The following is a 17,274-nucleotide window of genomic DNA, read 5'->3' on the forward strand; positions in this document are numbered from 1 at the left end:
TTCCCAGCCTGGTGCAGGTCTACAATTTTGTTTCTGGTGTCCTTTGACAGCTCTTTGGTCTTGGCCATAGTGGAGTTTGGAGTGTGACTGTTTGAGGTTGTGGACAGGTGTCTTTTATACTGATAACAAGTTCAAACAGGTGCCATTAATACAGGTAACGAGTGGAGGACAGAGGAGCCTCTTAAAGAAGAAGTTACAGGTCTGTGAGAGCCAGAAATCTTGCTTGTTTGTAGGTGACCAAATACTTATTTTCCACCATAATTTGCAAATGAATTCATTAAAAATCCTACAATGTGATTTTCTGGATTTTACCTATGATGAAAATTACAGGCCTCTCTCATCTTTTTAAGTGGGAGAACATGCACAATTGGTGGCTGACTAAATACTTTTCCCCCCCACTGTATGTGTATGTTGTGTGCGGATAGTGTAATATGTTTTCCACCTAGTATCATACACATGATCACTCAGCTTTAAAGTAGGCCTTACTACATTACTTTCACCTCCTATGGTTGAATAACAACAGGTCGCCATTCCGCACCTCTTCTACAACAATGCTTGTCTGTCTATGGCCATGTGGTTTATTGTCCTCCTCATCTCCTGCATCAATGCTGCACCTTCCCCTCTGCTATCATAAACAAACGACCTGCTTTATAAAGTCTGGCCGGCGCTGCTTCACAAATATTGACCTGTACTGGCTCGGCTCCCTCTCTCCCACCTGCACCCAGCCTCACACAATACAATACCTTGCAGTGAAAACCAAATTACAAAATGGTCAAACGTGGAAATGAATTACTAGAACATGAAAAGCCACAGCAATTTGATGGATGTCCATTTTAGTAATTCTATTCTATGTTTTTGAGCACAATCGGTGAATCCCAAAATACCCCCTCGCTCAGTGGGCCCTCCGTTGTTACGTGTTGCTGACGAAACTCAGAGGGTGACTTCCAGAGTGGCGAGGGGATCAGTAAACCCATCAAATTCGGGACACACTCCTGACTTGAATGATGCAATTCATGTTCCACTTTTAAATAATACAACGAGAATGAAACTCAAATGAACAAATCCCCCCTGTCGTTTTACATTTATTTAGTCATTTAGCAGACGCTCTTATCCAGAGCGACTTACAGTTAGTGAGTGCATACATTTTTCATACTGGCCCGCCGTGGGAATCGAACCCACAACCTCAGTAACAGTTAAATATTTTAATTTTGGACGTAAGTCTCTAAATCAGACACATACACACGTGTCATATATTTAGGCACGCATCTCAATTATTTTGTATGAAATTGTGCAAACTCCAAACATGCTGCAGTGTAAAAGTCTTTCTAGGATGAAAAGCTTAGTCACAACCTATACAATGACAGTGGCTCGACTTCAAGCAACATTGTCCTAGAGCTCTTTTCTTCCCTTAACCCTTCCCCCAACGTGCTTCAGTTCTGACAACATCATGTGACAAAGATGACGAGGCAAGGCCAAGTGCAGAGACTACTCTCTACTACTACTGTAACACCTCAGGCATGCAATACCATACCAAACGTCACTGATGAATGAATGTGGAGTGAATTTTTTGGGGCTGGTTAGCTTAGTCACAAAATACTTTTTTCCCCACGTCCCTCTGAGATGTGTCTGCTTGACGTCATGGAGAAATGACTGACTCTTACAAACTTCTCATATTGAGACTGGGGTTGACTTGACACTAGGGCTGTGGTGGTCACAACATTTTGTCAGCTGGTGATTGTCAAGTAAATAACTGTAGGTCTCATGGTAATTGACCGTTAATTAACATAAACACATTTAGCATCTCCTGGCTTCCACACATAGCCTACAAGCCACCTTTGGAACATCTACATTTTAAAAAGTCTAATAAATCCATGTAATATAGCCTACACCACCACAATAAATCCATTATTTATTTTAGACAGGTGTAAAGAAGCATGATATGAAGAAAATGTATTTAGAAGAAGAACAGAATAACATACTCTGAGTTGTCCTTATGTTAGGTCCTGATCTGGCCATGCCAAATGGCTGTGGGCTACACTAGTTCATTTAGCAGACACGATTTGCTTAGAATTCTGTGGCATTATTTTATAGTATGAAGAATACAATTGATTTTCTCCAAACGATTGAGGGAGTGCGCACATGCAGCTACTCTGTGTTGAGCGGTTAACAAAGAAATAGGTATTCCTATATGCTTCATTTAGAGTTATTAATGTAACTTTAGTTGTTCTACAAACGTTGGGCTATATGTTTTGATTTTTAATCAATTGTAAGGCTGCATGATGCGACTCTAATGATGATTTGAAAAAAGTCGCTTGAAAGGCATGAGCTCTGCTTTGGTTTTTTTACGCAGGCTGTACACACTACATCAGTCACTCATTCACAATTTGACAAGCACTTGATAATGCCTAGAATCACGACGGCATCCCCTTTGTGTGGCCGTAATGGTCCCGTGTAGCTCAGTTGGTAGAGCATGGCGCTTGCAACACCAGGGTTGTGGGTTCGATTCCCACGGGGGGCCAGTATGAAAAAAAATGTATGCACTCACTAACTGTAAGTCGCTCTGGATAAGAGCGTCTGCTAAATGACTAAAATGTAAAATATAATGCACCCTAAAAAAATCCATCCCTTTTGCGGCCAGTGGCCATTGTGCCCTTCTCCCTGAGTGCTGCGTGCTCCGAATCACATCTCACTCACATGGCTCTCCATCACATGATCGGGTCTTTCTCACAGGCTACAAGTGAAGACAGACACATCGGGGACGCAACTTGCGTCCTTATCCAATTCCGAGGTGCATATTGAAGATATTGGAAGAACTGTCCACATTTACTTTTCATAGGCCAACAAGATGAGTAGGCCTAACGAACAGCAAAAGCACTAGCCTATGTCAATCTACTATCCCCCATAGTACAAAAGTCGACCTATTCTATTCTGTGCGATATTCCACACACACACACACCAAAATAATAAAGTGATTCTTTCCAAATCTTTATTGGCAAAAATGTACATCAATTATAGTTTTTCTTTCCTTTTCTCTTTGGTTTGCCCTGGTTATCTTTGTGTATAATTAACTGTAGGCCTATACACACACATTGTTACCAAAATAATAATAATGATTCATTATCAGCGTAATAAGTGATTAACAGCACCTATATAGCTCTGTCCTAGATCTCCCTCAGACCAATTAACTGAAACGGGGCCCTTATTGTTTGTTGCATACACACATGCACATCATGTGAACACTGGTTTTGACACAGGTATAATGTATGTGTTATAAAAATAACAATAAGTAACAATAACAAACAGTAAGTTACAATCAATAACTTTTTCCATCCTTAAAAAACGAATGGCCACCTTGGGCCTGCATACCTCTGACCAGGGATGGGATGTCAGGTGTGATGCTAGTGACAGCCAGCCTAAAGTCCTGGTGGACATGGAGCCTGTTACGGGCTTTTGTTTTTATTGTTCCAAGCGCGCTGAAGGCCGTCTCAGACAGGTACGTAGCGCTGAATGGTAGAATAACCCTTGTAGCTGCGTGTTTGGCCAGTCTGGGTGCAACAGCGTGTCCTTTGACAATCCAAAACTTTTTGTATCCGTTCTCGTGGAAATATTTATTTGACACAGAATCAGCCGAGGTATTCCACATCCTCGATACTGCAAATGTGAGGGTCCATCACCCACGATTCCTTTGATAAGTATTCGTCAACATCGGCAAAACGGGATTTAATTTCCTCCCGAAGCATGTTCATGTGCCGGGTAAACTCAGTGCGTAAAGACGCAGGCACAGTGCCACCAGACTGTTTCATCAGCAGTGGAAATTGTTGTAGCTCCCCTTTCGACATTTTTCCAACTCTGTACTCCAGTTTCTGCACAAAAGCGTTGAGAGCGTCTTTGCACTGCATGACGTTTGATTCAGGACCCTGCATCCGCTTGTTTGTCTCATTGTAGAGAGTGAATGTATCCGCTAGGTATGCCGTTATGATCCAAAACGCATCAGTCAGCTGTTCGCACAGTGGTCGATTGTGATCTTGCAAGAATTCCTTTATTTTTTCCTGAAGTTCCATAAAACGCACAAGCACTTGTCTACGTGACAACCAGCATACCTCTGTGTGTAACAGCAGTGTTTGATGCACTTCGTCCTCACACAGCTGGGCAAACAGTCTCTTGTTAGTAGGGCGAGCCTTAATGAAGTTTACAACTTTAACAACAGTTGCCAGGGTGTTACTAAGGTCTTCCTAAAGTTTTTTACTGGCCAATGCTTGGCGATGTAGCATGCAGTGGAAAATTGCGCACCCCGGGGCTTTTTCCTTAAATCGGCTGTTAAATCCCTTGTTTTTGCCCATCAACGCTGCAGCCCCATCAGTGCAGCATGCAACAATATTCTCGTAGGGCAGATTGTTGGACGAGAGATATGAGTCCATAGCTATAAAAATATATTGGCTTGTTGTTGTTGTCGCTAGATTGGTAGACATAAGAATGTCTTGTTTCAAGTCATCACCGTTAATATATTGCACATAAACGATGAGCATGGATTCGTCTGACACTGTTGTTGTTTCATCCAACTGAATGGCAAAGGGAACATTCCTAAGCTTCTCGTGCAGCTGGTTTGGACAATCTCCAGCCATTTGATCAATTCTGTCTTTGACAGTGTTGTCAGAGAGTGGGACTGTTCTCACTTTATCCACCACCTGTGGGCCACACAGCCTCTCTACAATTTTCAGGCAGGCGGGTTTGATTAGCTGCTCTCCAATATTGTGCGGCTTTTTAACCTTGGCAATTAATAGCGAACACTCAAATGACGCCTCCGTGGCTCTGTGTAAATCACTGCCTGCTCTTTCAAATGCTTTTCTGATGTCTGTGGATCTTTTTGATAGTGCCAACTGCTTCTTCCTCTCAAATAGATCTTGACCTTCACCAATAGTCTACCGGTGTTTTGTTTCCTGGTGTCGTTGCATTTTGCTTGGCTTCATGCTGTCATTAGCTAGCTTCTCGCAACAAATGACACATTCTGGCCGAGTCCTGTCCTGTCCTTCAATAAAACCGAAGTTAAGATAACTCTCGAGATATAGCCTTACTTTATTACGGCACTTTTTCGTTTCTTAGACATGTTGTTTTATTAATAAAATAGTGATGCTCTGACTGCAGGAAAAACGAGCTGCTAGCTGAAACTGATCTTTTTGGGGGGAATTACCGCTTTTACGTTTCTCTGCCATTATTATTATTTTTTAGATTGGCCTTGGCATTGCAAGCATATGATTTTTAATAACATTTTAAAATGTATTCATTTTACAATTAAATTATAATGGAACATGTTATGCATGTTTGACCTCAAAGCAAATGAGATCATGCTTCCCCCCTGTGAACTCTGGCACCCCCCTAAGGTGGGCGCGGACCCCAGGTTGGGAACCACTGGGCTAGGCTACATGAGGTGTGCGACTATGATTAGAAAAAGTCGCAAAAAGGCATTGTTTCTTATGCTGGGCACACTCTTGGCATTCTCTCAACCAGCTTCATGAGGTAGTCACCTATAATGCATTTCAAATAACAAGTGTGCCTTCTTAAAAGTTCATTTGTGGAATTTCTTTCCTTGTTAATGTGTTTGAGCCAATCAGTTGTATTGTGACAAGGTGGGGGGGTATACAGAAGATAGCCCTATTTGGTAAAAGACCAAGTCCATATTATGGCAAGAACAGCTCAAATAAGCAAAGAGAAATGACAGTCCATTATTACTTTAAGACATGAAGGTCAGTCAATACGGAAAATGTCAAGAACTTTGAAAGTTTCTTCATGTGCAGTTGCAAAAACCATCAAGTGCTATGATGAAACTGGCTCTCATGAGGACCGCCACAGGAATGGAAGACCCAGAGTTACCTCTGCTGCAGAGGATAAGTTCATTAGAGTTACCAGCCTCAGAAATTGCAGCCCAAATAAATGCTTCACAGAGTTCAAGTAACAGACACATCTCAACCTCAACTGTTCAGAGGATACTGTGTCAATCAGGCCTTCTTGGTCGAATTGCTGCAAAGAAACCACTACTAAAGGACACCAATAATAAGAAGAGACTTGCTTGGGCCAAGAAACACGAGCAATGGACATTAGACAGGTGGAAATGTGTCCTTTGGTCTGGAGTCCAAATTTGAGATTTTTGGTTCCAACTGCCGTGTCTTTGTGAGACGCGGTGTGGGTGAACGGATGATCTCTGCATGTGTATTTCCCACCGTAAAGCATGGAGGAGGAGGTGTTATGGTGTGGGGGTGCTTTGCTGGTGACACTGTCTATGATTTATTTAGAATTCAAGGCACACTTAACCAGCATGGCTACCACAGCATTCTGCAGCGATACGCCATCCCATCTGGTTTGGGCTTAGTGGGACTATCATTTGTTTTTCAACAGGACAATGACCCAACACACCTCCAGGCTGTGTAAGGGCTATTTTACCAAGAAGGAGAGTGATGGAGGGCTGCATCAGATGACCTGGCCTCCACAATCCCCCGACCTCAACCCAATTGAGATGGTTTGGGATGAGTCGGACCGCAGAGTGAAGGAAAAGCAGCCAACCAGTACTCAGCATATGTGGGAACTCCTTCAAGACAGTTGGAAAAGCATTCCAGCTGAAGCTGGTTGAGAGAATGCCAAGAGTGTGCAAAGCTGTCATCAAGGCAAAGGGTGGCTATTTGAAGAATCTCAAATCTCAAATACATTTTGATTTGTTTAACACTTTTTTGGTTACTACATGATTCCATATGTGTTATTTCATAGTGTTGATGTCTTCACTATTATTCTACAATGTAGAAAATAGTAAAAATAAAGAAAAACCCTTGAATGAGTAGGTGTTCTAAAACTTTTGACCGGTAGTGTATACTAAATAATATATGTGTGTAATTTGTTTTGATTTAGAATGGACCATTATCATGCACCTGTCTCAAAACAGGGGCAGCGGGAAAAAATGTCATCTATGCACTTAAATAGCGAATGGAGGACGCTTTTCCTGTGGTTCAATTTCATGCCAGCCAGGTAGGCTATACTCCTGTTGTAAATATAAGCAATATGCTTAATATTAGGAAAGTTGAAAAATATATATAGTAGGCCTAGCCTATAGAAAGCTGATGGGATCCTCCTCTTTTTAGTAGAGGCCATTCCTCTGTTTTCTCGCGCAATTGCATAGCCTATAGAAATGTTGCGCAACATGAGCTCTCATTGTTTGATTAGATTTTCGATCACATTTGCATTGATATCCGAGTGATTAGAGGGACAATAGAGTGCTGAGTACCAGGCAGTTAGCAAGTTTGGTAGGCTACTAATGACCATCAGCAGCATCAGAGCTTGGAGAAGCCTAATTACCGTGACTAAACGATCACGTGGAATTTGACTGCCTTCATGACTCATGACCGTTGGTGTGGCGGTAATACGGTCACCGCAACAGCCCTACTCCCATTTGTCTTGAAAGCACCATAAATCCAGAGAATGCCAGACTTTTATGACAAAATTTGATGACAAAATTTGCCCACGAAGTACCACCACGCCACCTCCCTGTTCAAGTGAGCATAGCACAACAAAGTGAGTCCAAAAATGTACTGTATGCTGCTGCATAAATGATGTAATATGCCAGGGAGATAAGTATACTGTAGCTAAGAAAGTAATACTGTGTAGTAAGCTTTTAGTAGCCCATGTGCCTCACCCTAATAATTGTGTCTATTTTCCCCTCTTAATTTCACCTACTGTTCTGACGTGGGGGTGCACATGTAGCCTATAACCTGTTTTAGAGAAATGTCATCATTGAATATTGTAAAAGCTTTCATTGTCTGCTTATATGCCCCCTTTATTTATCCTACGGTTCTTACTTGGTGTACAGGGAGAACACTGTAAGAACTGCCGATGTTCTGAATTCTGTCGCTGTACATTTTAAAAGTGCTGAACAAATAATTATATTGACTACGTCCGTCCTAGCTCGCTCATTAATGTCTTAATCGAAATTACGGATTGCCTCTTATGCACTTGTCGTCCCATTATGCCATAGTTTGTACATCTCAATTGTAAGTAGAAACCACATTTGTTTAAGCAAGTCAGCAACATCAGCTATGTTTTTTAAAAAGGCAGTAAATGAGGCTGAATGAACTGTTTTGCTGCCAGACAAGGCTAAGCTTATGGCCAGGTGTAGCAGTGTAAAGGTGTTGGGACTGCTGTTGAGACTAACAGTTTGTGGGCACCGTTTGTCAACATTATAGTGCAATTAATGTATTGTTTAGTGTTGTGTAGTGGCTTTGCTGGCATGCATCCCACAATAATTTTTTTTGCCCCACCAAGATTTACATGCTAAAATCGCCACTGAACTGAAGTGACTCATCCACAGGAAATATGCCACAGTTTCAGAACCTCATGAGTTTACTCAATGCAGTACTGTAGATGCATGCAAGTGATTTGTTTGAAGGGGCACTGAAGACCAAATTCAATGTCTTCGAATTGATTATGTTTCAAGTAAATTGAAGAAATCTTGTGTATTTTATCCTACAAATGGATAAAATTAAGGGGACACAGGACATGTGCTCACTTCAGTTTCCCCATGTTCTCAGTTTCAACGCATCTGGATGCATGCAGAAAAACCCTGGTCCCTCACCCACAGACAAGTAGCCTTATTTTATAGCTTTTGACCCCAAAGCTTGCGAGAAGATTGAGGCCAATGAAGCAGAGTTAAGTTCCTCTTTCTGTCGGCATGCTGACTGTGTCTGTTGCTGACTTGCAGAATGCCTGACGATGGGTGGACACACCAGCCTGCTTGTGTCCAGACCTGTTTTGGTATGTACCGCTCTGAGCAGCCAGGTCCCCACTCCCAGAAGGAGCCAAAGCCTCAGTGTTCTGATAGTGCCCTCAAATCTTTAAGTACTATCTCAATACAGACTTGTTATGCTATCATTTCTGCCTCAAGCAACTACTGGAGAAACAAAAGTATCTTGACTGCGTTTGATAACAGATGTCTATGGAACCATGGTTTTTAGGGTAGCCTTGCCAACTGGCATGTCGGAAGTATTATCTGTTGGAGAATGCAGAGCAAAGTTTCAAGGCGCCGTGGTCGTCTGGTGAGGTGAAAAAGCTGGAATCTCACGGTCAACTTTGTTTTCATTCAAGGTTGCTGCTGCATGAGTGAATGTGTGAACTGTGAAACATGGTGGGTGAACTGTGAAGCATGGTGAGTGTGTGAACTGTGAAGCATGGTGGGTGTGTGACCTGTGAAGCATGGTGAGTGTGTGTGAACTGTGAAGCATGGTGAGTGCGTGAACTGTGAAGCATGGTGAGTGTGTGAACTGTGAAGCATGGTGAGTGTGTGAACTGTGAAGCATGGCGAGTGTGTGAACTGTGAAGCATGGTGAGTGTATGAACTGTGAAGCATGGTGAGTGTGTGTGAACTGTGAAGCATGGTGAGTGTGTGAACTGTGAAGTATGGTGAGTGTGTGAACTGTGAAGCATGGTGAGTGTGTGAACTGTGAAGCATGGTGAGTGTGTGAACTGTGAAGCATGGTGAGTGTGTGAACTGTGAAGCATGGTGAGTGTGTGAACGGTGAAGCATGGTGAGTGTGTGAACGGTGAAGCATGGTGAGTGTGTGAACGGTGAAGCATGGTGAGTGTGTGAACTGTGAAGCATGGTGAGTGTGTGAACTGTGAAGCATGGTGAGTGTGTGAACTGTGAAGAATGGTGAGTGTGTGAACGGTGAAGCATGGTGAGTGTGTGAACTGTGAAGCATGGTGAGTGTGTGAACGGTGAAGCATGGTGAGTGTGTGAACGGTGAAGCATGGTGAGTGTGTGAACTGTGAAGCATGGTGAGTGTGTGAACTGTGAAGCATGGTGAGTGTGTGAACTGTAAAGCATGATGAGTGTGTGAACTGTGCAGCATGATGAGTGTGTGAACTGTGAAGCATGGTGAGTGTGTGAACGGTGAAGCATGGTGAGTGTGTGAACTGTGAAGCATGGTGAGTGTGTGAACTGTGAAGCATGGTGAGTGTGTGAACTGTGAAGCATGGTGAGTGTGTGAACTGTGAAGCATGGTGAGTGTGTGAACTGTGAAGCATGATGAGTGTGTGAACTGTGAAGCATGGTGAGTGTGTGAACGGTGAAGCATGGTGAGTGTGTGAACTGTGAAGCATGATGAGTGTGTGAACTGTGAAGCATGGTGAGTGTGTGAACTGTGAAGCATGGTGAGTGTGTGAACTGTGAAGCATGGTGAGTGTGTGAACTGTGAAGCATGGTGAGTGTGTGAACTGTGAAGCATGATGAGTGTGTGAACGGTGAAGCATGGTGAGTGTGTCAACTGTGAAGCATGATGAGTGTGTGAACTGTGAAGCATGGTGAGTGTGTGAACTGTGAAGCATGGTGAGTGTGTGAACTGTGAAGTATGGTGAGTGTGTGAACTGTGAAGCATGGTGAGTGTGTGAACTGTAAAGCATGGTGAGTGTGTGAACTGTGAAGCATGGTGAGTGTGTGAACTGTGAAGCATGGTGAGTGTGTGAACTGTGAAGCATGGTGAGTGTGTGAACTGTGAAGCATGGTGAGTGTGTGTGAACTGTGAAGCATGGTGTGTGTGTGAACTGTGAAGCATGGTGAGTGTGTGAACTGTGAAGCATGGTGAGTGTGTGAACTGTGAAGCATGGTGAGTGTGTGAACTGTGAAGCATGGTGAGTGTGTGAACTGTGAAGCATGGTGAGTGTGTGAACTGTGAAGCATGGTGAGTGTGTGAACTGTGAAGCATGGTGAGTGTGTGAACTGTGAAGCATGGTGAGTGTGTGAACTGTGAAGCATGGTGAGTGTGTGAACTGTAAAGCATGGTGAGTGTGTGAACTGTAAAGCATGGTGAGTGTGTGAACTGTAAAGCATGGTGAGTGTGTGAACTGTGAAGCATGGTGAGTGTGTGAACGGTGAAGCATGGTGAGTGTATGAACTGTGAAGCATGGTGTTGTGCTGCTGGTATGTTTCTATTTTTTTTATCTCCTCCTGCCGACCTGTGCTGTGACATGTCAGTATTGGTATGAATGTAAACAGATCAGGGGTGGGCGTGTGTGTGTGTGTGTGTGTGTGTGTGTGTGTGTGTTTGTGTGTGTGTGAGAGAGACAGAGAGTTGGCTATTTCACAATCACACATCTGCTACCATGGAGCATAATTCAAAAAAGTCCATCTGAGGGCACTTGGACTTGGAATTAGCTTCACAGGGCCATGTCTTAGCAATAGTTTCCACTTAATTTTGACTTAAAGGGATACTATGTTAGCGTTTAGGCAGCTGTTGCTTAGTAGATAGAGGGAGGTTTCTGTAGATCGTTGGGATGCTGGATGGAACTGAAAGTGTTTTTTGCTATTCCAGTCTGGTCATGTACCTAATTGTTCCCTCACAGCAGCCAAAACAATGGGAGAGTCTTCAAAACAAAGCAATTCAAATATTTCTGAGAGAGGAGAATTGTCATTGCGCAGTAAGAGGCAGAGAGATGCATACTTTCATTGACTGTCTTTTCCATTTCAACCCATTGTGTCACTCAAAGGTTCTAAAAGCCCAGAGAGAGATAGAGAGAGAACTAACCGGCTAACACCCACCCAGGCTCATATCACAGATGTCAAAACCATTAGATATACAATTAACATCATACATAAACCTGAAACTTTATTTTGACGTGCCTTGAGAAGTAGGGAACAAATTATTGGACCAAGGACAAATGTAAAGATTCTTAAACAACAGAGTCATCCGTCTACACCCACATTTTGCAATCATTTAAGTTCACAACTGGATCCTGCTAATAGTTATTAATTTCACCTCAGTGCACATGAAGCAGGTTGGAGATGGGGTCAATGATGATGAACAAACAACCATCTCCCATGTGAGATGTGCATCGCTGCTCTTCGGTATAATTAATATACTCTTTGTTTTTGGTCACAGATTACCAATAGGCGCCTTTGCAGTTTCCAGATTCTAATAATTCTTGCCATTCTGTGAACAGGTAAAATGGCTGAATTGACATTTTAATGAGTAGCCTCTTGTAGCACTCATGTAGCTACTAGCTTTACTCGAGATATAAGGGGACAGATGTATTTTTGAGCCCCTTTCTGCAATTTCCTGTCCTGTTTTCACAAGTCAAATGGCTCTTCCTATCTGTGGCATGTTGCCTGTTGCCACATAATAGAAATAGATTGCTGGTGGTGGGGGTAGTTCTGAAAATGTTTCTGAAGACCACACCATGACTGTCATTCAGAATCCATGGTTTGGACTGTGGGCTATTTACCTCTGGTAAGATAGAAAATATTATGTTTGACCAATGCTTTACTGGCAGAACATAGTGTGACAGGAGCTTGGTTCTTCTTAGAATTGGCATAAAACCAGTGGTGAAAGGGGCCAGCTTTGGTGGTGCATTATGGTGTGGTGGGAGGCAACACCTTGCTCAGGAACACATGGGGAAGGAAGGAAGGAATGGAAAGGGGGCACCTAGTCAGGTTTCTGTGTGTGGTGTGTGTGTGTGTGTGTGTGTGTGTGTGTGTGTTTCTATATGTATTAGATGTAAGTGTGAGTTTTGAAAGGGCATGTATAGCATATCTAGGTTAACAAGAAGAGGCTCACTGTCACAATCGCAATCACACAGTTTTTCGTATTTACAAATTAATATGGGCATTTTTAATACATACTGTGGGGTCTGAAATGATTGACACCCTTGATAAAGATGAGCAATAAGGACTGTATATACTAAATAATCCTGAATGAATTGTGAATAAAGATGAGTGGGAAAGTTACAGAGGGTCAAAGATCATACCCCAAAGACATGCTAACCTCTCGTTATTGTAACGGTGAGAGGTTAGCATGTCTTGGGGGTATGATCTTCGATCCTCACTCATCATTATTCAGGATTTATTCAGGATTATCCATAATCATGGTAACATCCACATTAATGTAGAAGTGTTTAGAAACACAAACATTCTATTCTTATTTTAAATAAAAGTTATTGCAAAATGACACAATACATTATTTACCATTAATTTGTATTGGGCACAAAATAATCTTAAACACAACCAAAACAAACTGAACATGCATCCAAAAGTTTGTAGCGTCACAAGCTTGATGTAGTCATTTTGTGCTAGGAATATGGGAATAAATACTAAACTTTTGACTACTTTATTTATAGGAATCTTTAGGGGTGTCAATAATTTTGACCCTTACCTTTTTGAGAAAAAATGTATTACTTGTAAAAAAATATATATTTCTCTGAGCAATTGTATAATAATATAATTTCCCCCCAAAATGTAGCGTACAATATAGCATACAATATTATTTATTTTATACAGTCATTATTGCTCATCTTTATCAAGGGTGTCAATCATTTCAGACCCCACAGTAAAATTAGTTTTGGACTTTGTAAGGCCACAGAGGAGGGGTAGAAACATGTCAAAGACCCAATCAGTTAGTTAGAAGGAAGGAGGGGTAGTTGTGCAAAATAACTTTCCACTCTTGCACTGAGAGAGACTTTCTACTGAATGTGGTTTAACAGACAGGAAGTCGCTGAAACCCAGTGATGCATTTCCTGTCAGCGCAAGCTTCACAGGTCAGTTTGTGGCTGCTGTTTGTTTCTCTTCTCTCAATTATATTTTGCGCCTCTATTTTCACTTTTCTACTCCCTCTTCTCTCTGTTTCCTCATGCACAGTATGCTCGGCCATGATAGGGAGGTGTGTGTGTCAATATATTTCCAAAGCATCAGGATACTTGTGTAGGCTACAAGTAAGCTACAATTGGTAATTCAAAAAAACATTCCTAGATTTGTATGATTTAACTCTCCCACATCCGTATGAAGACTCAATGCAGAAGTCATGTGAATTTTGGTCATCTGTGATCAATAAATTAGATTATGATGGTCTAAACTCTACACACACAGCTGATATGTCTGCTTTAAAAAAAGAGTAAATTACCATGCAAATGATCATGGCACTCGTGTGGCTGTACGAGCTGTGAGTTAGCACTAGCAGCCCCATTCTGTGTTGTCACACCAGAGGGCTAGCTATAGCTCTTCAGATTTAGCCTTAGGGAGTTAGCACTAGCAGCACCAGTCTGTGTTGTCACACCAGAGGGCTAGCTATAGCTCTTCAGATTTAGCCTTAGGGAGTTAGCACTAGCAGCACCAGTCTGTGTTGTCACACCAGAGGGCTAGCTATAGCTCTTCAGATTTAGCCTTAGGGAGTTAGCACTAGCAGCACCAGTCTGTGTTGTTACACCAGAAGGCTAGCTATAGCTCTTCAGATTTTGCCTTAGAGAGTTAGCACTAGCAGCCCCATTCTGTGTTGTCACACCAGAGGGCTAGCTATAGCTCTTCAGATTTAGCCTTAGGGAGTTAGCACTAGCAGCACCAGTCTGTGTTGTCACACCAGAGGGCTAGCTATAGCTCTTCAGATTTAGCCTTAGGGAGTTAGCACTAGCAGCACCAGTCTGTGTTGTCACACCAGAGGGCTAGCTATAGCTCTTCAGATTTAGCCTTAGGGAGTTAGCACTAGCAGCCCCATTCTGTGTTGTCACACCAGAGGGCTAGCTATAGCTCTTCAGATTTAGCCTTAGGGAGTTAGCACTAGCAGCACCAGTCTGTGTTGTTACACCAGAAGGCTAGCTATAGCTCTTCAGATTTTGCCTTAAGGAGTTAGCACTAGCAGCACCAGTCTGTGTTGTCACACACCACAGAATGCTATAGCTCTTCGGGGTTGGCCTTAGCGAGTTAGCACTAGCAGCAGCTGTCTGGGTGAGCGTGTGGGTGCTGCTGCCTGCGACCTTGTCTATATTCTCTCACTCAGAGCCTCGGGCTGCAGTGGAATAGTACAAGACTCACGAGAGATCAGATTAAATTCCATCTCTCCCACGGAAAACCCTGTGCTGGAGGTGAACTTTTTCTCTCCATCTTCATTCGCCCTTAGCACACCAGCCCACCGCCCTGTGCATTACTACAACAGACAGACATCACTGTTGGTTTGGATGCAGGTGTTGTGTTTAGAATGACAGCTCCATTATTAACTCAATGTTGTTTAATATCAAACTCAACTGACTCATACAGAACAGAGTAATCAATCCCATATCCCAAACGTCAGGCATAACCGAACAGTAACAGCACTGTAAAACTGTGTGTTAATGTAACTCTTAATGAACACTGCGAACTCTGACATATAAGTGCAGACATAACAGCATTTGTTGTTGTTTCGCTTTACTGGCCGCACTTGCCAGCTCAAATCAAGTCAAATCAAATTGTATATGTCACATGATTCGTAAACAGGTGTAGACTAACAGTGAAATGCTTACTTACGGGCCGTTCCCAACAACGCAGAGAGAAAAATTGAGAAATAATAGAAAAAGAATAACACAAGGAATAAAAACACAATGAGTAATGATAACTTGGCTATATACACGGGGTAGCAGTACCAAGTCGATGTGCAGGGGTACGAGGTAATTGAGGTAGATATGTACATATGGGTAGGGGTAAAGCTTGGCATCGTTAGAGGATGCCTATGTCCTCTGCCTTCATTTCCGGCCATATATCTCGACCGGCATGGTAACTTCCAACCTCCTATTCTCCAATAAAGTTTAAACATGCCAGGACTGTGAGCATTGTACACTACCATGACCCATGCATGAACATGTGCTGAGCAGAGCAGAGAATACTACTGCCGGTTTTTACACACACTGCTGTAGTTTGCTGTGGTGGTGAAAGGACGTTGTCTGTGTATGCTCTGTTCTCTGGTGTCTAGGCAGCAGCCTCTTAATTGCTGTCCCTTCACTCTGTTGAATTAGCAAACAGCCACTTCGTAGGACAGTGACCTTTTCTGCTATGGATAATTCCCAAACAACTGGGCTAGTTTGCCTTGAAAGGCTGTCTGTGCTTTGTTCCGCTAACATGGGACATGGTGTGAGATGTTGTCTCAAAAGCTTTTTGCAACTAGCATGTCTAAAAGACTCTTGATGTTTAATTGTCTGTGACCATGTCAGGACAGTGGTTAGTTCATTGTCTCCCTCAGTAGGGTTTTGCTGTTGTTGTTAAATGAAATACATTTCTTAGCCTCTGGTCTGCTGACACCATGTGTTTTCTTTCCCTGTTGATGTGCATGAGGCCAAACAGGCAAACTGATATTAGAATCCTCTCAGGCCCGGCACTGGCTATCACAGAGCTCCAGGACTGACTTGACACCAGCCTAATACCACTGAGTCATTTCCCCAACAGGAACCCAGAGGATTCCTGCAAAACAGCACTTCTCTGCTGACTATACTTGATGAGCACAAAAATGTGGTGTTGTCCTCGGTTTTTCTGGGGTTTTCTGACAACTTGTACATTGGCATTTTGCTTTGCTCTCTCAGGTCAGATCTATGGAAATACAGCTGCATTGGTTTACCTTCAATGTAGCCTCACTTTTGCCAGGCTAATAGCTAGCAGTTTCTGGAAACGAAACCATGCTCTAGAGATTCATTTGAGGCTAACTTTTCTGTCTGTCTCTCAGACGGAGACTGAACTACTCAAGTGGAGGGCTATATTACGTCACTGGGATATGACGAGCTGTTGTAATTGACTGCAGTGGGTCAGTTTTCCTCAACTTTGTGGTGTTTAGTGAAGAGAGGAGTGTGATTTATGCCCACTGTCTATCCTCTCCATCCAACCTCGCGTTGGGAAAACTGAGCGTGTTCTGCCTGAAATGCCAGGAATGCCAGTGTTAGTCAGTTTCCCCGCTATCACCAAGCAGGAAAGAACTCCACACTCTCCCTGTCCTCCCTCTCTAACTTCCTCCCCTTTCCACCCCAAAAGTGCTCATTAGATCAGGAGCTATTCTGAGACTCTTGTGCTGACAGCATTGAGGCCTTGGTCTCACTCTCTCGATACAGCGCTAGTGAGTGTTAGAGCAAGCAGCACCACCCATACTACTACCGCCCATCACATAGTTATACCAGAACCACCAGAAGCACCGGACCCATGCTCCAACCACCCTATAACAACGTCACCTCTTTTGAACATTGAACATCTCACATTTTGTAATTCGCGCAAGTAACCAGGGTCGATAAGAATAGTTTGTTCTTGGTCGGTTTTTTCGTTTCCCACAATGTTTGCGTGGTCGCCACATGCAGGCTGACTCATTGCCTAGTCATTCAATTGGCTTAAATTACCTCCTTTCATGGTCAACAATGAGCTCAGCTGAGGAGAGCGAAGAGGAGGGAAGCATGGCCTGCTGGGAGCTGTGCATTTGTTACACGGGGTGTATTACATTTTGTGAAACGTTCAGAACATTGCAGATAGAAAGG

General features: G+C 42.9%; 1 protein-coding gene across 4 annotated transcripts in view; it reads left to right on the forward strand.

The window, feature by feature from the left end:
* The window catches only part of LOC311107899 (ETS-related transcription factor Elf-1-like), a 57,875-nt gene that overhangs the window by 13,422 nt on the left and 27,179 nt on the right, over nucleotides 1-17,274 (forward strand). Inside the window, exon 1 of one of the 4 annotated variants that reach the window (XM_084150493.1) lies at nucleotides 8,821-9,076. The exons of 2 other annotated variants lie outside the window; for them this stretch is intronic. The gene's annotated coding sequence lies outside the window, so the exon portion shown is untranslated. Of the gene's footprint in view, nucleotides 1-8,820; nucleotides 9,077-17,274 lie in introns of those variants that run through there. One more of the 4 variants, XM_084150491.1, reaches the window with a different exon arrangement.

The sequence above is a fragment of the Coregonus lavaretus genome (assembly GCF_964263955.1).
Source record: "Coregonus lavaretus genome assembly, chromosome: 32".
Classification (NCBI taxonomy): domain Eukaryota; kingdom Metazoa; phylum Chordata; class Actinopteri; order Salmoniformes; family Salmonidae; genus Coregonus; species Coregonus lavaretus.